We start from the raw sequence: 22,542 nt of genomic DNA on the forward strand, positions 1-22,542 counted from the left end.
CTGGTTCATTGATTTTCATATTGTAAAATAAGTACAAAAACAACTTTCAATTTTTTAAAATAATTTCTTACTTTTCACATCTGGAAAACGTTTTTTTTTTCATTGGAGTTCAGTATTTTTGCCTCATTCATTAAGTTTGCATTATTAATTGTCATTTATTCTTTCAATCATATCTATGTCTCTTATAAGGGATAATCAATAAATCAATAAATCTGTATGCCCTCCTCTTCTCTGGCTTCTTCCTTTTAATTCTACTTTTTTATTTACTATCAATTATTTTTATGCATGTGTGACATATGACAATGTGTGGAATTAATACATACATTACTTTTCAAAAATCTGACATAATGTATTGAACAAATACCAGACTCCCAACACTTTAAAAGTATGCAATCTGAGCACAAAAATATATTTGACATGGTATTTGACATCGTGATAATCCCGGATGAATTACAATGACAATAACTTCCAGCTAAAGGCCCATTTATGCTGCTTTTACGTACAATATTGAACCTGATCGCATACTTCCATGTGCTCTCAGCGTTGGTAATGCTGTTCACCAATACATCCACCAGGGGGAGCAGCCCGTAGTCAAAAGTTTATGACGATAACAACAAACGCCAAAACCAACAGAGCGATATTAAGTATTGATAAAGTACCTCTTGCAAAAAAGATGCAATGTTGTAGGAGCCGGTGGTCGGCGAGGCCATTAACTATATTGCTACTGGAGGACGGAGAGTTTCCGCCATTGTTACGTCTTCCTTGTGACACATTACAGCTGCGCATCGGGGAGTAACAGCAACACTGCTCTTTCCAGTGGTACTACTCCGTTTGGTCCTTGAACGCAGAGCGCGGTCAGAGTATTATCCGGATCTGTACGTAGCACTGAGTATAAATGGGTCTTTGGTGGTGCTCAAGTGTACATTTTACTCTGTTCTGACAATCAAAATAACAGAAATAACCATCTACACTACTATTCAACCCTATTTAATTATTTCACATCAATGAATTGGGTTGCTTCTTTGAATTAATGCAGAGAGTTTATCGTTTACATAATGGGTAAAAATGAGTCAAATTTCCTGACATGGAACACTGAGAGAAAAAACGAACAGATGGAAAAGTTGAAATGGAGTCAATAACAGCCATGTTTGAGAGGGGAAAAAAAGAAAATAGTGGACATCAGGTAAAGGCCCAGGTTTCTCAACAGTCCAAACTGTTTATGCCAAGAGTCTTGATAAGATCTCCATGCCACAAATAAAAAACACATTAGTAGTTTGTTTCCACAAACCACCCCTGATTCAGCTACTCAGCTGCACTTAGCTGAGAGTTTCCATGTAAGTGGCCAGATGGGCTCACAGATTAGCACAATGACCAAAACCATTCTGGACCAACTCTGCCCCCTGTCCAATTTGGATCCATCTCTGGACTAGTAGGACAGAATGACTGGCATAATGACCTCCCAAGTGATGTTTTGGTTCAAGCTTTTACTTTTCTGTCAAACAATAATTGCCGTCAAGTGAGTTTTGTCGTGGACAGAGATGTTTCCTTTCTCGTTTCACATTTTCCTGCGCCTGTTTAACATTTTGTTTGCGGCTTCAGCCACAACAAAGACCCAAGTGTTAAATGGTACTACAAAATGGAATCGGCTTTTTCTCCTTATACGGTTTTACCGTGTTTCTTTGTTGAACGTCGGTTCTCTTATTCCTTTATCTGATCCTTCAAAAATCAGATCAAGACGCCTCGACTGACCTCAGGCCTGAGACCTTTCTGAAGAAAAAAGCAGCATTTGTTAGGTCTTTGTACATGATGGATTCGTGTTTATTTACACATTTACTTTGGCCGTAAGCGTTGGGAGATGCTTACATGCTCCTAATTAGATTTCCACCAACCAGTGTTGAGATAAATTTCCCACAGGTAAACACATTTGTCCATGGACGCTAACCAGCATAACCTCAGTGCTCTGCTCACTGCTGAACTATGCGACGCAGAAGGATGCAAGCTGTGATTCACTTGCAAAACTTAAACTGGTCTGTCTGTGCATAGACGTGTTTTGTAATTCTCACATCTTAACAGAGAGCTGTTTTGATGAATGAAATACAAATGTCATCAGTTGAACAAGTCATGCAGGGAGTTGAAAGTTGTTTGGTCATGCAGCCGGCCAAGAGCTCCCTTGAGGACTGCTGTCCATTGCCAGAAATGCCCACAATGGGCTTCTGTCACTTTCCTTTCAAACGTAGCAATTATTTTCTTGAGCAGTCAGAGTTGCATTAGCTCATCTGTCGGAGTGGAGTCAGTCATCCTTAATCTGAGCATAGGCTTAACAGACCACATCCCCTAACTTGAGATCATTCCTTGAGAACGTTTCAGCTCTATACTGCAGTTTGAGAAATGGTTTGGTCAGAAGGTTTGGGAGCACAAAGGAAATGGAGCTGCCGTCAATTTGATTCCATTGCAATAAATCTGTGCTGCTTTGAATATATTCATGATTTTATGAGTTAGTGGTGCGTAGTAGAACTTAAATTTCTAGTGGGACTGGTTAGTATTACGCTTGTACTGGATTTAGTTGAGATGCCATTGAATATTATTATTTATTTTTTTTTACTGTGACCTTTTGCTGAGCTGGCACTGTAATTCCGCTCCAATAAAAAAGTCATGTGGTGTGTTTTTTTACTTATTCCCAGTCGAGCAGAGAGCGGTTGGACATCACTGATTGCACCCTAAGGCCCTGGGAACATTGGCACCGTTGTATAGCAAGGGAGCCTCCCAGTCTGATAGATTAATACGGACTGGGGGAGATATTTGGGCATATTAAAGGTCATTTCCCCCTTCACAGCTACCGAGGGAACATGCGACGGGCCATTGACATCAAGGCCACACGCAAAAGTTCACTGGCTGCTGGGGGATTGATATGATCGGTGATATAGCATGAGCTCACAGCAAGTACGATAGCAGGGTTTATAAGAAAAGAGGGGGAAAAAAGACACATGGTGCTGATCACATGTCCCTGCATTTCTAACTCCTGTCGTGCTGACAGCCTATTAAAAACATACTGAATTTATAAGCCCCGATTTGGTGATTGCTGAGCCTGTGTTCTGTCTATTAAAATAACAGCCAGAAGTTTCCCTGGTCTCTGCAGCTACTCTATGTGATCACCATCTCTCCAGTCAATTAAGTATTCAGATGCCCCTCGAACATCTTTGATCAGTTAAGCTTCAATGATCTGAGGTTTCTTTGTGTCTCTGTAGTGATGCTCAAATGTGTTTTCAGGGTCTAAGACAAGTCTTCAGTTTCAGAGATACGTTCAAATCTCAATGTTAGAAAAATAAGAAGCACTGCTTAGTGGCTCTTCAAATCATTTATGTTTTTTTTTCAATAAGTGTTATTTTAGTTTGGTGCACTTCAAAGAAGAAGGTTAAAAACTATGCAATGCATCTACATACCTTCAGACCAGTCAGGGTCCCCAAAAGAATATTGATGCTTATAAATCAAACACAGATATTTATAGGCATTAAAATAAAACAGTTATATTCATCAGCCATGAGATCTTGTAATCCCACTTCTCATAAAACCTGAAAGGTCAGTGGGTGAGAGATTTAAAAACATGTGGTCCAGTCCAGAGTTCTGGACCAATTGTTGGTGAAATTGAAGAGCAGTGGCAGCTGGTTGACCAAGGATGCTGGGGTTCTGCGTGACGCTGCACTGTATAGTACATTTATTTATTTTTATCATTTTATTTTTTTATTTTTTATTATTATTTAATCATGCAAGTCATCTAAAATTACACCATTGTGTTAATAAAATGTTCCTTTAAAGCACATTTAGAACAGATAAAAAGTACAAAAAATAACTCTGCTATGCGATAAACTTGATTCAGAATTTTAATCTATTGACAGCCTTATTTATTTTCATTATTTCTCTTTTTAATTAGCAAAGATTATTTTCTTATTCTTCTTATGCTGAGATCTTCACAACCAGTTTGTGGGGCACTGGAAGAATGAGTCAGCCATTCCAAGGTCTAATACTCACCCAGTCAGCATCTCAGGATGTGTCACCTGAGGGGCAAATTCTGTCATGTCCCAATATATGTGACGGAGGAGGAGGAGATCAAAGTCATTGTCATATCAACAATTAACACTTGAGAAACAGAACTTACTGTAAACTCCACAAAAATGCAGCACAGCTCATCTTCTGAATTCAATAATAATCATCTTTGATGCTGCCTTAACTGCTTTTCCCACATTTGTCATGCCATTGAAATATTGCAGGCGGATCATGGGTGAATCTGTCAGACGTCAGCATTGAAGCGAAAAAATGTGTGGTGACAATGGTATGACCAAGAAGACGCGTGTCGATGGGAAATAGAATGGGGCCTATCATGGAACCTTGGGTAACACCAGGTAAACAAGGCTGCGGATGAAGAGAAGCTCCCTGTTCGGTCAGAAAGACATGAGTGAAGCCAACTTAGAGCAGTGTCTTTGATGGCCATCCAGCACTGTGCTGCTCTAAAACTAGAAATATCTGTGAGGCGAGAGATTCAAAAGAGTCAGCTAAAAGCACCTACTTTAAACGTCATCATTGATTTTGCTATCAGTACCATTTGAATGACCTTTCAGTACTGAGAATTTCAATCACTAAACTGCTTGAATTCTGTTGAATGGATGCTTATTCAATCTCCTCTAATCCCTTGACATCAATTACGTCTGACATTTTTCTTGACATTTATTTCACTAACAAACAGTCATTCTGCGAGTGTGTATCAAATCTCTTCATTCCGCAACAGACACGCACACAGACAAACATGACTTAACTTTTGCATGTTAGACTGAAGCAGTGTGAGTGCGCCAGCTTTAATTGCAGGATATTCAACATCGCCGGGAGGATGCAGAAGATCTCATGACTCGATGTGCTTTGGCCTGTTTGTGTATTTTGGATGAGCCGCGGACTCACACAGAGAGAAAAGAAAGTCAACAAAACGGATGAGGAAATGTTCTTATTGATTTGAATTTATTGCTGAAGACGTCAAGGGCAGGATAAACTAAGGAGGAGCAAGCTGAGGGTAGTTTCCTAAAGGTGGCTAGTTTTATATTGATGTAGACAAGGAGGCACTTTGGAAGGAGATTATTTGCCATGTCGGACGATGTTGTGATTTAACAGTAGAGTTTTAAGTTCCTCCCATCGTCGGAAATAAGTGCTCAACTTAATTTGTTATTCACAATTGTTAATTTGTGGCAACCAATTCAGTGGTCAACTGGCACTGCCCCAGGTTACCCTCCTCGTGGGATATGGCCGGGGACATCCAGGAACCATCCTGACAAGATCCCTGCATCAAGACTATCGTCCTGTCTTGGCGGCAGAGTCAGAACAGTGTACTACATGTGTCACACAGCTTGCGGGCGTTGAAAAAGTTTTTAGTATTTTAGTCTTTCTGGAATACACCTTTACACAACATTTTTAGTCTTTGTGTAATTTGCTATCTCATATTTATTTCATTTATCTTTTAATGTGACATTTTTCTCATGTTTGCCTCACAAACACCATGAGTTTATTCTCAACTACTCCAATAGAACCCTCCTGTCGAGGAATTGTGTTTGAAAATAGATTTTATTAGACTTTTTTTTTTTTTTTTGCCAGCATTTCTGGGCAGTGTGACCGCTTGTCATATGAGTCATACCTTTGAGTCAATACAAATTCTAGTCTGCATGCTGAAAATATTCTGACCTAAACAATTCCCTTGACTTCCTGAGTGCAAGGGTTCCCTTTTACAACATAAAAACTGAAGTTTATTGGCTTGGAAGTTTCGTATTTCTCAAGGAAAGCCCCAAAACCATCATCGCCCAGGTGGTCCTGCATGAGTTCTTTTTGGAAATGATGTTGTGTGGCTAAAATGTGGCTAAAAAGCAAGTGTACAAAACATAATATTTCTGCTGGCATAGCTCAGCTACTTTCAAGGCCATGTGTCACATACTGATGTCATATTTTCACATCTGCTTAAGAATATCTTTTTCCTCATACAACACGTGTTTATGTAACACAACTACTGACTAAAATCTGCTGCTAAACACGCACTGGCTGATGGCAGATAAAGCTCCTGCTTAGGATCAATGAGACTGGTGTATTACGGTGGGGTAATTCACTTGGATTGTCACTACACCTTTCATTGTCATATGTCCCTGGACAATATCTTATCCAGTATATCTGAAGAGTGCATTAACACTAGATTTATCGTGAAAGAAGAAAAAAAAAAAGAATGCTGATTTTCCATGGCCAGGTCCTGGAGGTCTCACTATTGTCTTGCAATATTTTCTTTTCTCCATGTTTTTTTCTGTCTCCCTGTAGGTCTGTTTTTTGAATTTTTTTTCAAGTTAGAAGTTCCTCTATATTTTTGCCAATCTTATTATTTTATTACGCTAAACAAAATAAAACAAATAATACAAATACACTGTTTGCACTGCAAAAAATAAATAAATACAATACAATACAATGAAAACAAAAAATACATTTTAAATGATTTTTAATGTTACAATTAATAACTAGTAAACCTATTAATTGTGCACCTGCCAATGGAACTTATCATTTTAATTATTATCATTATTATTAGTTGTATTTTTTTCTGTCTTTTAGCGAGCACAATAATATGCTGAATCAGCCTATTGAAGCCAGAAATTCTGGCTTCATTCAATCCCTCGATGCTTAAATCAGTATCAGGATTGAGAAGTGGAACTAGTAATATTCCGTGTGGGGAATTTTTTTTTTTTTCTTTTTTACTTTACTCGAAGCATGTACAGTGTTCCTGCACTGAGGAAAGTTAATACAGTGAGGCTAATACAATCAATCACAGAATTAGTCGCTGTTTGTCAAGTAAAGTTGAAGTGTACGTGTTTGTTTGTGGTTTTATTCGATGGATATAAGAATACTGTAATAAGTGTGTAAACTTTTCCTGTTGGTGTTGGAGAATGTTCAAACACATGCAAACCACATTATATCCAGGGCAACCGGGAGTCCTGTTGTGCTATGAGCAATCATTGCTTTATTTATCGCCCACATGCGCAGACACACACACACACACACACACTTTTAAACACACACACGCCCATACGGTCTCCAGGAGTCTCGGTGCTGTAACGAGAACCTCCGGCTGTCAGCGCGGCTCTGCGAAAACAAATTAGGCCAGTGACTGATGGAGGGAATGAGAGCCAGCAGATTGTCCTGCTGTGAAAATGGGATGCCCAATGTGGCATTTACACAGTCTTAAGAACATGTTTTCCTCTTCCTGAATATGACATCTCTCTCTGACAGTAACCCCAAGTCTATAAAATTAACCCAGCTGCTTTTTTTTTCTTTTTCTGGAATCTCAAAAATCCCATTCAATTATCCATAACCAGGTGGAAATGTCATATTTTTATACAGGTTTATTTCCTACCAGCCATTGGGAAACCCAGTTGCATTAAGTCAAAAGTTCAGCAGGGGGAGGTACTTGCTGCTGACCGCGATGTTATTATTGACTTTGTGCAGTTCTCACCATAATGTTTATGCCAGTCATTTGATTTTCAATAAAGGAAGAAACAACATGAGATGCTTTTATTTTGTCACTCAGCAATGTAAAAAAAAAAATGGAGGATTTATAATAATAGCACAGGATGTTGTGGTGAAGAGAAAAAGTACAGCGGTGCAACTGAGCTACTTAGTGGTCTCAAAATGCATAAATATGCAGTTCCACTGAAATAAGTGGCTCAGACTGTTCAACAACTATTGATTATTTTTGGCCAGCAATATTTTTAACACCCTTAAGATACTGTGAAAATATATTAATAAGCAACTTCAACTTCTGATAGAAGCTTAATAGTTAACAGAACAAGACCAAAACAGCAAAGTGATGAAGTACAGTTACTAACTAACTTGGTTTAGCTAAGTTAGTCGGAGTGAAGGAGAAGCGTATTTTCTTTCAATGATGCACAGAAGTATTGTTCAGTTATTAAGCTACCAGGAGAAAGCTACATTTTTGTCAATGTTGATCTATTTATATGACGATATCAGTCAGTTCAGGTTGAGCGCTGATCATCCACGAAATGGCCCTTTCTCACTGTCACAGTTCCATGTGGTTCAACCCCCTGACATTGCAGTCAGTGGAGTCAGCGAACACAGCCGCCATATTTGAAATATTGAAACAGCAATCTTTCTTTATGTATTTGAGATTTGTTATCCTGTGATATACTTGGAATGCAACATTCATCAGCATCGACAAAAGCAGCATACGGGGCCTGCGATCTTGACTAGCCTCTAGTGTTGGACCAAGCTCTGGGGAACTATTGCTTCAGAAAGATATGAAGGAAAAGAAAAAAATGAAAAATGCGGGTTCAAATTTGAACATGACGCTTTTGAGTGCTGGTCCTCAGAATCTGCTGGGGGTGTGAGTTCTTGCTGCTGTGCGAAAATGAACTGAGGAGAAGGCAAGACAGATGACAAAGTAGAAAAAGGTTTTATTTTTACAGTTAATGCAGATTAAAAGACTAACAACTAGAATAAACACATCAGTAACTTTAATGAGTGATTAAAATCAGGACTGAAGAAAATAATAGCAATGCATCCAAAGAATATGTTGCGTAAACTGAACATTTTGATCTGGCGTATTTATGTTCTGAACACAATTTGAAACGCAAAATGAAAACAAAATGGATGAACTCCAAACAGAGTGACCAAGCCACTAAAATCAATAAGAAAATGTCTCAAATGGGACACAAAAACTGCAATGTCACTGGACGTAGGACAGGAGGTCTTCTTGAGTCCAACAAGGTAAATTAGTGAAACGAATTCTATCAAAAAATGGAGATACAAAAGTAAAATGAAGACGCAAAACACAGTCAACAATACAGCAAAAAAGTTCAGTTGGTTGAGGCAAGCAACCAACTGAGCCATGTGAAGGGAACAGCTTCACAACGCACAATTGCAGCAGGATAAAAAATCGAACGCCATCCAAACAGTGTTGACCCTTTTCCTTGGTCCATCTTGATCACCAACAATTGTATTTTTTTGTGTGTGGTGTGCAAAACAATTATCAACTTGAGGCAGCAGAAATATGGTCACACAAACATAAATCTCCCCCAAAAATTGAGACAATTACTACTAGTTGCTGGAACCCATTGCTGCATGTATCAGTACTCATGCAAGCACACAGTGATTTATTTCACCTCATATGAAAATAAAGTGTCTTGTAAAAGGATCTGAAACTACTGAGCAGTAAACCAAGGCATTTAAACAGATCAAATCTTGAAAACCCGATTAAGATAAAAGCTAGTCAGAGCACAGCTAAATTTACTACGAGACCTTAGATCAGTTCCAGCCCCTGGCCTTCCATTTGCCTCTGGTTTAAGAGTTTTCAGCTGTGTCCTCACTCCCCTAAAGTTGTGTTTCCTTGGTACCCATGGCAACACGTCCCAAAATTGTTTAAAAAGGACATGTTTCCTCCAACAACTAGATACTTTGTTATGAGTACTAATACCACAGCATTGATTTGTACTTCAAAAATTATACCCTGCAAGAAGAAAGAAAACCTCCGAGACAATGTCTATGGACCAGCTCGACCAGCAGGTCTCAGCAGGTTTGTTTAAGGATTTCATCTTGAAAGCTGACTTTAAATCCTTATAGGCATAATATAATATAATAAAATAAATTAATTCTATTTTATTTGTTTCTTTTTTAATGCAACCCGACTGAAGAAAAGTGCTCAGTTGAGATTTTAAACAGCCACGATGATGCTGTTGCTTCGTCGCACGCACACTTTTAAAGTCTTTTTATGCAAGATTTTAACAATAGTAAGAGGATTTTGTGGTTCCCAAAATGATCTCCCTCATCATGTGTTTTGTATTTGACTGTGCCATCAAAAGAGAACAGTCACAACAACCCACATTAACCAGCTAAATTTGAAATTAAATCATGGAAAATACAAAATAGAAACAGGAATTCAATATTGGTTTTAATAGTACTGATGAATGAATTTTGTATATGACTGAATCAAATGATGGACCCATATATACATTTAAACAGAATATTGTTTATTTTGCATCAGTTATTATTATTGTTTATTATTTAAACTAGAGCTCTTTTATTTTCTTGCCATTTTTAATTCAATTCAAATTCAATTTTATAAGAATTTCAAATGCATTCAGAGTAGTGGAAACCCTGGTGCGTTGTATAGTGAAAAACATCTCTGAACAAAAGCAAACTTGCTTTTGTTCAGGGATTCCTCCATGTTTGTTGTTGTTGTTATCAACCTAGCTGCTACGTGTCTTGTGCTGCAGTGTGATCAGTGGACCAGGAACTCCTGCACTTACAAAGGTTCTGTGTTGTCTGGAGATCTGTCTGCCTGTCTGTTACAAGCTTCACCTGTTGCAGTACATTATGGGACTTGGAGGCTCCACATGATCAATAAAGAGACAGTGGTTGGTGTGTCATATGTCAGCAGGTCACGGTTCTTTCAATGCATGATGCTTTAAAGACAGTTGTGACCAAGTAAACCATGGCACATTTCAACATCATACAACACAGAACAGACTCAAAAGACTGAAAAAAAAAGAGTCATTATAATGTGCACTGTTCCAGTCTGTTCAATTCTTTCCATGCCATCGACTGCTACAGGCGATGTTTGTGCAGAAAATCATCCAAATCTCCACCAATCCTCCCAATTAGTCAAACTCTGGGCATAAATGAGCCTGATTGGAAAGAAAAAGATTATTAGATTTGGATTCTTGTACATTAACGTCATCACTGCGCTGGATTAAGATCGGAATCTACATTGCGGTGAAAGCGATACCCGGATCGTGCCGGCGGAGCCCTGGGTACAAATGTGTTCAGATAATGAACCACTGGAAGCAACTGGCAGGAGCGCAAACATTGACCACCGGTTAGGGCCGGTAAGTGATCGAGGAGAAAACCAAGTCAACTCTCAGCCCGTACGCTCTCCACCCTTTTGAAGACGGAATGACCAGCTGCGGTTCCCCCATCAACATTTATTCTGGAGCGAGATAGCAATTGGTTTTAATGGAGCTGAAATAAGAATGCAGCGCAGGGCTGGTGAGCAGCGGAAGACATAAATTGTCTGCGGGTGGGACGCAACAGCCCAGCGATGATCTCATGCAGGAAGCCGCTTCCTTCTTCTGCTTGTTCCCTGCGCAGGATTGATGGGTGATGGGCTATATGGAGGCTGACAGGATTTTGGATGTGTGCGTCGCTGGCTGCGTGAGCACTTTGAATGACCCGATCGGTGCAGATTCAAAAGTGAGGTAGCTGCAGATACTTCCCCTGTCAGGTCCCGCTACCACAGCAGATGCTGATGGATTGAAGCAGCGATGGATGAGTGGTCCGGTGACAAAAGAAGCATGCGAAAGCAGTTGGAAAAAGAAGAGAATCTGAGAGGGAGTTTCTGGAGGGAGGAATGGAACTCAACCAGAGAGAACAGCTAATGACATTTTATATAACTATTAAGCAATTATTAAATAAATACAGACTTTTTACAGCATCCGACACCATGTCCACTCATGGTGTCAGGGGGATTAAAAATAATAATATATAAAGAAAATCATTCAAACCACCAGGCCAAGAACTACATTTTCACTTGGCAGGGCAGTGGAGCCTGTGCATGATCCACACTGCCCTGTGGGTTTCGTATGTGACTGAGTCTCGTCCACCGTGACTTCATCAACTCCGTTGAATGGCCTGAAACTCAGCGAGACCATACACTAGTTTATAGCTATCATTCCAGGACTCATGGATGTTAATTCAGAGGACATTCTGATACAAATATAACGTGATATTTCACCCGGGTATGGATCTATACTTCTTGAAGGTCAACATTTGTCCTTCAAATCTACGGGCTCAGTTCACTTGCAGACAAGGCAGTGTTTGATTCAAATTGTGCAATACTTTGATAGAAATGGAAACGCTTTCCAGATTTTAATCTGATCGAAAACTTTGTTGTTGTTTTTATAAAATGCAACCGCCCATGAAAGAGCAGCTCTTTATTGTGTAGCATTGTTTAGATTTGGAAAGTTAGCATGTAAACCAAGGAACAGATTCACTCATCAAACAGCCAATTTTTGCTACAAACTTTTCAAAAGTTTTTTTATTGTTGCATTTAAAACAACATGAATTGCAATGAGCTCAATGGGACAGCAGGAGGCAAATAAAAACAACTCTAGAACTTGCTTGCTGCAGCGTTCCCTCCTCACCACAGAGAGCGAGAGAACAGAGAACAAACACTAAAACACAACCACTATTTACCCATCATGTGTTTTGGTTGTTTGTTTATTTTGTTTATTTTGTTTTTGGGTCTTCTTTTTTGCTTTTTTGGACCGTATGTGCAGTAAAGTCCGTTAAATAAATAAATAAATAAATAAATAAATAACAATGAAAACAATTGTGTATAATTTAAAAAAAACAGAGACTCAAAACAAATATTATAGTGCACAAATTTGACTGAGGACTTTCTCAAAAGTAACACTTGACATTCACGTTTGAGTCTCTTAATGTGTGAGACTCAAACGTGATGTAATGTGTGTAATGTGTGTAGATTAAGAACATGTTTCAAAAGTCAACAATACACTGGACATATTTTCCCAGAGTCAACCATGCCAGTATTTCAGGACTTTCAAAATCAGGACTGAAAATTTAGTTTGGGTCCTTATTGTATTTCAAATGTTTTTACTTGGTAAAAACTAAATATTATCACAATGAGTCGAGCTGTGCTCATGCTTTGCCCAAAGGAGTCCACCGCACTTTGTTTGTTTTCTTGCTTCTTTTAGCACACAATTCCACCTATAACATGGAGTGTTTCATTTTTGGCAATTCCAAAGGACCCACACACCTTTCCACTGTCCATGGATAACCCCGAGCTGAGCAGCAGTAAATCATTTTATTTATGTAAATACCCAGTGTTTACTTTTGGATCTTTTCTAAATGTTTATGTGTTCTCCAATTTGTAAGTCTGTGGTGCAATGGCCTTAATCACAGCTCGTCCCTGCCAGTGGAACAGGGCTGTCAGTAAAAAATCGGGACGACCAGGTGGGATCTTGCAGAGTTGCGATATTTATCCTCATCCTTCTGAACCTGGTGGACTATGAAAGACACTTCTGTCAAGAGAGTAGATGCTGAATCATTTTGATGTTTTGTATGTTGTAGTCCGTAGCTTTGCTCCTCCTGTGCATGATACACTACACTATAATAAAACTGTTCTTTGCAATGTTTTGTGGATTAGTCTTGATTTGGGGGAAAAATATATATATATATATAAAAATAAGAAACTTAAGATGAAGTAAAATCTACACAACGGCGATTTAAACAAAGCTAAAAGATGAAATGGTGAAAGTACTTTTGAGGACATGCCATACTCAGTAGAACAAGAAAGCCACAAAATGTCATTAAAATTAACAGCAAAACCAGAGCAAAATATTTTGACGGCACGTTGCTCTTGAACAAATGTTTAAGTGGCAGACATAAGAATAACAGCTTGGCTATTTAAAGGCATTTTCTTAAGAGCTCACTTCATTTGCTTTAATAATACACAGACGCTGTGAGCTGTGAGTCACATTGGAAGAGCTGATGTGACTTGGAATTATTTTTTTTTAATTGGATCTTAAAAGGGAAAGACAAAGAGAGTACATGGCTTTCTGATTTTTTATATAAATATTCATATATATATATATATATATAAAACTTAAATGTGGCGTCGATGAGTAGTTGCAGTTTATGAAACTTTTGATTCATACAATTGTTTCAATTGAATACATACTATATTTACTCAATATTTCAGAACACATTCATTCATTCGGTCCAATGTAAATGTTAAAACAGCGTAGGTTTTCAAATAAGGACGGGGCTCACATTTTTGCTTCAATATTGCCCCTTATACGTAATGCATCATCTCCAGTTGACATCCGACTCGTGCTGATAGATTACTGCAATTTTGTGCAAGCGCGGTATTAGCCATAGCAAGGGCCACACAGCAGATCAGCCATGTTTATAAAGCAGCATGTACCTGGCAACCACTGAGGCCATTAATCTTGGCGACTCCGTCGGACAAGACTGATGTAGTGCTGAAAGTGTGGATGGATGGAAGCGGCGGGCAGGAAGGAAAAGTAGAAATACGGATGGTGCGCAAGTGGGCACAGGCTGACTGCAGGGGGATCCAAGGTGTGTAAACTGGCACTGGACGGTGAGATGGAAAGTGCGAGGTGGGGCTTCTGTAAGGTGTGTTGGGTCAGCAACGGAGAGCATGATGGGGTGGTGGTTGATGGGCGTCCCATGTGCCACAGGCCTCCCCTGCTCCAATGATAACTTGTGGTTTTTAAAGTGTTTCTCAGACCCACAAAGAGGTCTAAGAAATTGCCTGCACTTGGCAAATGAGGGACTGTTCCTTCACAAACAGGGACCTGAGACCTTTACTCTTCCAGGAGGAAATGTCTCTAAAACCATATACCACCCAGTTTACCCTGGCACATTACTGTAAACCAAGGCTTTTAAATGCGCAGCTTAACATCAGGTTCTGGAAACTGAGCAGACGATGGGCAAAACGGCTGAAAACTACTGATAAAGGGGTTGCCGGTCTTGTACGGAGTTTTCCCTGTCACTAAAGTGTCAGGCAAAAGACAGTCTGTGTTTGTTTCTCTTTGCATTTATGCAAGTGTTTCTCCTCAGTTCAACAAAGATCAGCCCTGTGAAGGCATCACCTATGGAATGAAACACAATCATAATGATTCCTCATCCTTTTTTTTTCCTTCTTAATCTGTCTGTGGAACACTGCTAGGTTTGGTCAAGACTGTATTTAACTTTGATATCATAATTTCAAACGGCTGTAGCTTGAAATTGAGATAAGGCCACACATGAGTTTGAGAAAGAAGTGAATTCACACTTGTGAGTTTTGTGTTTCATGATGTCACTAGGTGGTGGCCATGGTGACTTACAGTTATATACTTTCACAGAAGTCTATCTGATCCACTGAAATACTCATCTTTCAAGCAGCAGTGATGATGATGATGGTGGTGGTGGCTGGGCATCATTATACTTGTTTACAGCACAACCATGAACACCACTGCTTATTTTCTCCTCTTATATTCTCAATCCAAATCTGAGTCATTCAATTGTTTAAATGCCTGACATGTTTTCGCGACTTGGCACCCTAAAGGGTTTATTTGGAAATCCATTTCTCAGAGTCAGGCTGAGGAGTGGTGAGGCTTGGAATCCATGATGCTTGAAGGCTTGTGTGGACAGTTCAATTTCTGTTGAGCAGATGCTGATGTTTGGTTTGCCTCTCTCACTCTCACCCCTCGAACAGTGGAATGGGAACCTTTGTCACCGTCGATTATGTCTCATCACCCGCTGCTAACATAACTTCTGGAGTACTGCAAGGCTCCATCTTAGGTCCCATCTTATTTTCTGTCGACCAGCTTCCTGGTCATTCAGCACCACAATGCTGCTCATAGAAAATGCACCTGTTCCAGGCAGGTTGGTGTGCAAGCAGCGTGTATTTGTCAACGTGCTGCTGAATGTCCTAGTGAGAGCTCTCCAGAGTGTCAGTCACAACTTCATGGGGTTGAAAGACCATCTTTATTCAGGTGTCTCTTACTTGCATCAATGACAGCTCCACTTCATTTTGAACATAGTCCTGACCGCTTTGCAATAACTAGCTCTTCAGGTGGATGAGGAATCAACCCTATTTTGGCGAGAAAGCCTGGCGCCACATCATCTTCTGGGACAGCAGGGGCGTCGACATTAGCAAGAAAAGCATTTTAAACCGTGCAGCTCGTCCGCAGAGCTTCCATGACGGGAAATCCATCCGTGTCTGGGTTCTTTCAGAAATAGTGCCCTTTTAATAATTTGGTTTACTGTATCATTTACAGTTCATTTGAACTGACACACTCCGCAGTCATGATGTTGACTCTGCAATCATCATTCATTGAATGACTGTAAATCCATCCTCCGGCCCACAGGAGGATTTTAACAAATCACCATCAGCTGTCTTTTTTATTTGGTTTATAATTCTCAATCCCTTTTTTGACCAGTGATCTGTGATTCCTCAAAAAGCTCTCAGAGGGTGACCGGCGTTGTCCTGATCTAACACCTTGATCCTTCTCCGCCCCCCCACCACTGTATATTTAAACCCCCGTCCTCCCTTCTGCTTTACTTCACCTCCTGCATTCTCCAAACTAATCCATTCTAAGTGTTTACAGACCACTCCAGACCTGGAAGGGGGTCAGCTGCTCTTTCTTAAACATACCCATCAAAAACAGATGAGTGGCAGCGGAGGCTCCCGGGGTTACGGAGGGTGGCTGGTGAATTTAGATTGAGCAAATTGAATCAAATAAAGTACAACAAATCGGCTAAATTAGATATTGTTTTCCAAATAAATGCAAAGTTATTGTTTTTCGACATTTCCAAGAGTCTCAAGGCGGCCATTATTTCTGAAACTCATGCCAACCACGGATTCCTGAGCGAGTATATAACTGGGCTTGTAGAGCAGTTGGGTACTGGTCCGTGATGATTTGTGTAAATCAATAGCCCCATGTGGTTAAAAAGTCTAAATGCATGTCGTAATCTTGCAGTCTTCTAAAATGATTTTCCAACTGTATAATAGTTATTGCCATTATTTTATATAGAATGGGTCAAATAAGGTAAGGTAAATTGATGGTGTTTTGAATTAAACATAAAACAATAAAATAAATAAAGAATGTATGTGATGCTGACTGGAGCCAAAGTATGATGAGTGAAGGCATGTTAAAAAAAACAAAAACAGAGAATAACAACATAAATAACATTGAGCAACATTATAGACTAGGCTGGATCTGACCCATATTCTGATTTAAATTTCATTTAATTAACATAAAAAGCGGTTTAATTGCATGCAGCTGCCTTACATACAGCATTTGACTTTCATTATACTGTCTTCTTCAATAGTTTCCTCTCTATTGCAACAGAATTCTCCGTGTCAAAGGTCAAATAATAGCTTGGTGGGTGTTTAATTTCAGGTTGGACCGAAGCTAAAGCTGGAAGCTAGGAGGAACCATAGGTGAGAAAGGTCAGAAAAAGGGAGAGTCCCAAGGCAGCCTTAAAGAAAATCAGATGTCTTTGTGATAGCGAAAAGTGTTCAGTTTGTGGAAGCAATGTATGTTATTTTGTCTGAGCCAGGGATCACTGTTGTGACATTGAGAAGAGGGGGGAGGAGATTGTCTGTTTGATGGGACGGGATTAGAGGGACAATCTTGAGGTCAAGGCCAAGGTTTAGGTTTTGAAGGTGGACGTGGGTGTGTGTGTGTGCGTGTGTGTGTGAGGGAGGCGTAAGTGGAACACAGAGATTCCTGTTTTTGCATTCTTTTGGAATGATTATTCAAAAATGCATCAAACAAGCTGAGATGACTAGAACACAGAAATTATTTTGATAGAGTGACACATAACTAATTCACCCTTGACTTGACCTCTGCTCCATTCTTTCCTCTCAGTTCGGTCTTTGACACGCATATCAGCAAACCTTCCTCTCACATAGTCTTGCCCACCAGCAACTGCAGCAGATTTATGAGAAGCAATTACAGAGGTGTTTAAGAACAGAAACAGTTTAGCTCTTTTAAATGGTGACATGTTGCGTCATATTGCTTCCTGTTTTCCAGGTCGTTGACCTTCTTAGTTGACCTGCTTCCCTTGTTGGACAATGTGAGGTATATCAGCAACTAATAACGTCATACATATTCGCTAGGGTTTGATTTTAATATACACAAAATAAGGAATTAAAGTTGTAAGACGTATTTTTGATGGATGATTTATTTATTTTATTGATTTATTATACAACGACTACGCTGATGCTACATAATGTCACCAAGATGGAAAAATGCATAATTCATTCAGTCAATATGAATGTTAATATATGTAATATTATTGTAGACACCTCAAGTTTCTTCAGCGTGGTCGCCCTCCGACAGTGTTGTGTCTATCTGCTTCTTTTTTTTCCTTTTTACAAGACTGCTTCTGACTCACTTGACCACCCATTTTTTTTTTTTATTTTTTTTTTTTTTTATGAGACACTTTTTCCCCCCTTCCTGATCCTCTACTTCTTTAACTTGGGTGCATAACTTGCATCAAGCCCTCTCCATGCAAGGGTGTTCTTGGTGTATCTGTGTGGGAAACTATAATATTTATATTTGTTTTTATAATTTTGTAATATTTTTTTCCATTACAAACATGATGATGATAAACAACTAATGGCCCATTTATGCTAAACATTATGTTTGGATGTATCGGGGCTCTGTGTGCATTTCATCTTTATTTCTGCAAGTTTCCACAAAGCTTACGGATACGAGCCAAACGGAGCAGTACCACCGCAAACTGTAGGGGCAGTGTTGCTGTTACTACTTGATACGTAGTTCTAATGAGACATGAAGAAGACAATGGAGGAAATTCTCCGTCCTTCAGTTGCGATATATTAAACAGTCTCACCTTCCAAAACCTCCTTACAACTTTGCCTCAGTTTTATCATTTGTGCAAGAGGTAGATTATCAATACTTCTTCCACAGTCGCCATGTTTGTTTTGGAGTTTGTCCCTGTCATAAGCTTTTGACTGTGCTCTGCTCCCCCTGGTGGATATATTGGTGAACAGTAATACGAACATAAAGCCGGCATGGAAGCATGTGATCGGTGACGGCAAGTGGACGGCCACACTTCTGTGCATAAAGGGAGCATAAAAGGGCCTTCAGTGGGCTGCAGGACACTGAAAAGCCAGATTAAGTGAACAAGTCCGTCTTTGCAACCTGTCACCACCCACAGGAAGTGTTTCTATCCCAAACCACCGCAGGGATCATCACTGTGCCATTATATTATTTTTCTTGCCGTCTGTGGTGAGATGACCTGCTGTGAGGAGGGAGGCATCAGCTTCATCATTGTTGATCTTCTCCATGCTTGGACTGATGCACGACTGTGTGTGGGCCAGCTCCTGCTGTGAAGCGTTGAGGAACCACTGTCAGCAGGCTGAGCACAGTCAGTGTGTTAGCAACGGTTCTGCTCTATTATCTGGGTGACCTACTACCCAGAATTCCTCCAGTGTGTGAGGCGTGAAAACACTTTCAAAGGTTCTTGAAGGTTGGATTATGTACCTCGCGACTTGGACGACTCACTCCAGGTCTAATACTGTATGTTTGGCAACTGGTATGAATATGTTTTGCTCTGTATTCATTAGTTTATTTAGTCATTTCAATAGTAGCTGAAAGCATCCAGAAATGGGTTATTGACATGAAGCTCAGCTTTATCAGGTCAAATCAAAAGAAAGGGGGAAAATAGTGAATAAGATCTTTTTTTTTCTGTCTTTGGGTCTTGAGATGGAATTAAGTTTTCAGAAGACTAGTTACATCAACATTTAGCTCAAATGATGATCTTTGACTCACACCAGCTGACACGGACCACATTTCTGAGACAACTAATTTCAATAAACCGTTCTTGTTTCAATAAAAAAAAAGGCCCCAGATGGTCCCTCCCAGACTGCGTTGGCGAATGATCCATGAGTTGGAATCCCACACTAAAAGTCTGATAATTGTTTACGGTAACATCACTGGAGTTAACATTTAAACAAATAGACAGGTGCTTAACAGCCCTTTGAGGTCCTTCATGTATTTGTCTTTCTCAACAGTATAAACTTTACTTAAGAGTTAAGATTTCTTCACATTTTTGTTGCATGGACACTTGTGACTGCAGTCTAAAATGTGCCCTTGTGTGTGTGTTTCTATGCACCTATGCATGTTTGTATACATACTGTGTATGTGGGCGTTTAATGCCTTTATTGTTTTTACTGTTGTGACACGTTGAATTGCCCATCTGTTGCACAAAAAACGGTTATCTAATCCAATCTACTTTAATCTTTGGAATTCTATGCAACTCACCTACTTGTGAGGACATTTTACTTAGTGGGGTCATTTTAAGTCAAGCCTCAGTTTGACAGTTTTAACTTAATAACAAGGTCATTATATTTGGGTTTAAGTTTGGTTTAGAGCTCTGGTTAAGGTTAGCCATTTGTTTTGGATGGTGGGGAAAGCATTATAGCAATGAAATGTCCCCACAAAGACAGTGGTGTGTAGCTATTCCTGACTTCACTTTTGCCTCTCATAACATGTTTTCTATGTTTATGAATGCAAATTCATCTATACGGTTTGAGTTCACAAGTAAAACATACCTTTCTTTTATGTGTCTACTTCACTTTACTTCACCCACAAAACATTTTATTTACTGCACTTCCATCTTCTTCCATCTTCCCACATTTTTAATATTTTAATCAAACATAAAACATTAATAGCAGAGATTTAAATTTCCTTTCCTTGAGTTAAGAATTCAATGGACGATTGACACCAAATGGATATTCATAATACTTAATATAGGAAAAGGGCCTGTTCTACGGAGGGTCCAACTCTTTTCTAACTCTTGCTGCTGCCTCTCTTCAAGCACATGTTCGACGTCCTACCTTCTTAGACATTCAGCAGCCACATGGTAACTTAAACCGCTTGCACACTCACACACACACTCATGTCCATGTCTCATTTTCCTGCGCACCAATCTACACATCTGCATAAGCTGTGGCAGACGCTCGCACAGAATCTAATATCTCTGCCATTGGAAACACATGTGGGGCTCTGACATGTTCGCTGTGCCTCGTATGTCAGCAGCCAGTCAGTCTCGTGCTGTCAGAGTTTTAGAGCTCGCAGTCTTCCTCCTGTGTGTGCTGTGAAACCACAAACATGTCTCTGTCTACTGTTGTGGTGGCTTCCATTGTTAGTTATGATTGGCACCTGGAGTTTTTTATTTATTTGTTTCTTTATTTTTATATATTTCGAGACGACTGTGTTTACTGGAGTGCACTCACATTACAAGGAAAGTAAATTGAAAAGCTCCAAAAATAGCTTCAGTGGATTGTCCTTTCACATACAGGCTTTCACAAACCTAAGATGTGTTTAAACCATTACGTATTCAATATCGTGGACCTTCAAATTGAACAAGAGCATATTCACCATAGCAGTACACGAATGGAGAGTCAAGACTTTTATTCCAGCATTTTTTCATTTCGTTTTTCTGGTCTGTTAAATAAAGTGAAAAATGTCACAGATAATATACTAATATACTACTGCTATTACTACTACTACTACTACTACTAATAATAATAATAATAATAATAATAATAATAATAATAATAATAAACAAAGAGACAAATCATTTGACTCTTAAAAACAACTGGCAGAGTTCTGGTCCTGCGAAGGTTTTGGCTGGTTCTCAAGGCCACTGAGGTGTGATGGCGAAAGCCAGGGGAGGAAACGATGAGTCATGAGATATATAGGTTCAGCAAATTGAATGACATTGCCATGAAATTCAAATAAAATAAAATAAATAGTCATAATAATAATAAACATCTATTAACAAATGGATTGACATTGTGTTGGTTGGTTGCTAAATAGTCACTGAAAGAATATTATATGTAGAAGTAACAATCTTTTCACTCTGAATAAAGTGTAATGGAATAATTGAATGGTGGATTTAAATGTTGAGATTTTTTGCTTCAAGTTCTTGATGATTTTTTTGGAAGACATTTCTTCTGCTTCCACTTCTAAACATGCGATTAGGTACACAAAGGCCTTATCATGATTTTCTCACTGGGTCACTATCAGTGTGTGTGTGTCATCTTTTAAGCAGCATTTCCAGTGACATGTTGAGCCAGACTTTCTTCTTCTGATTTCACCACAAGCAGCTCATCCACTTTCCTCCCAGTAAACGTCTGCCAGAGCAGACGCGTCGTATATTTATTTAAACAGAATTAGCTTTTCTGAAGCAGCAATGACATTTTGCTGGCGTGAGGAGGAGACAAATTGTTTGCGGTTGTGCAAAATGTGTTAGTTTTATATTGGTATAAAAAAAACTGTATAGTGCAAAATCATTTGTTTATAATCGGGCCGAAGTCCCAGCAGAAAAGGCAGACTGAAGCGCCTTTTGTGACCACAAATCCTCCTACCTTTTTCAGGTCTGACTGTTGCAGCTGTTCGGCACTTGTCCAGAAACTGTGGCTCCCAAAAGTGTCCCCAATGGAAGGTGTCTTTATTCTTTGTGCGACCGCTAAATAACTGAGAAATTAAATGACTAAATAATTCATAAACCCAACTTGACACCCTGTTTCCTCAAGTGGCCACCAATCAGCCCGAGGAAGTAATGAGGTACGTTGAGGCCCTTTTGAAACCCAGCTGTAGTGACAATCTGTTTGGCTGCTTTGTCAAAACCCTTTTAGCATCACCGCCACAAGTAGGAGGACTAATAGGTGGTGAAACGGCCCAGATAAAGCCAGTTATTTGATCGAGACTGAAAGTGAGGAAAGCAGGTATTAGCATGAGCACTAGCCAGAGCCGGCCCCTGGAGAGAAACCCAAGTCCGGTGATGGTGTCCCGATGGAGGCTCCCGGCTATGTCTAGCATATCTTCGTTTCGCCCAAGCTGATGAGAGTTATGCGTTTGTGTGTAGTCGCTGAGAGATTGCTTATTCGAAAAA

The sequence above is a fragment of the Synchiropus splendidus genome, chromosome 1, assembly GCF_027744825.2.
Source record: "Synchiropus splendidus isolate RoL2022-P1 chromosome 1, RoL_Sspl_1.0, whole genome shotgun sequence".
Classification (NCBI taxonomy): Eukaryota; Metazoa; Chordata; class Actinopteri; order Syngnathiformes; family Callionymidae; genus Synchiropus; species Synchiropus splendidus.